This window comes from Lipophrys pholis (assembly GCF_963383615.2).
Source record: "Lipophrys pholis genome assembly, chromosome: 1".
Lineage (NCBI taxonomy): Eukaryota > Metazoa > Chordata > Actinopteri > Blenniiformes > Blenniidae > Lipophrys > Lipophrys pholis.
In genome coordinates this window covers 19999060-19999941 of record NC_137635.1, presented here as the reverse complement: position 1 = coordinate 19999941, position 882 = coordinate 19999060, and positions in this window count along the sequence as shown.

Sequence of the window (882 nt, the reverse complement as noted above, 5' to 3'; positions counted from 1 at the left end):
GCACACATAGAAATGTTCTTTGCTTTTGTCTGTTTATTTAACTCCATAGAACCACTGGAGCTGTTCATCCTCACAGCAAAGCCCACTCACCCCCGCCCCTCCATGAAAAGAGATTAAAAAAAAATCCTATATTATTTTTATTGCTGAGACGTGACTCATTGGGACAGAGAGGCAGATTTCTGACTACATGTGCAAGGAAAGGTCAAGTCCACAGTTTAATGTGCACTGCTGCTAAAACTAAAGGACAGAAAGAATGGATAGATAATGGGAGGCTTAAAATCTGTTTACTTTTTGGCTTGATTTGGCCTGGTATTTGTGTGTGTGTGTGAAATGTTTTAATCTTTGAGGCTACAAAGAAGGGCAGACAGAAAATTACTTAAAAGAATCAAGAACACACACCAAACAACTGAACAAACAAAGAAAGAGCAAAAAGTTCAATATTGACATGGCAATTTTAATATTGGCTGGGTGATTCATCTACTAAACAACAAGGTAAATGTGATGTCTGTGAGGCCGTACAACTACAACACCTCAGGACACTTCTAGTAGAAAAACATCCAGGAGTTGGTTGTTTCCTGATGAATCTTGATTAAACAGTTTTACTTTTGGTTTGCACACATCCATCTGTCTTTCGTCCACTGTTTGGTGCAGCTGGAGTTGAGGCAAACTGAATATGACAGAAGGCAGGGAACACACTGGAGATGTCACCAGTCCATCACTGCACAAACACAGGGAGATAAACTCCAGAGAAAACTCCACACAAAAAGGCCGGAAGCCGGATTTGAATCAGTCTCGCTGTGAGATGAGAGCGCTCCACCATATGTCCTGGTTTGCATTCACTCCTCGACAAAGCTTATACTGTATATGCACCAAACTGGTCAA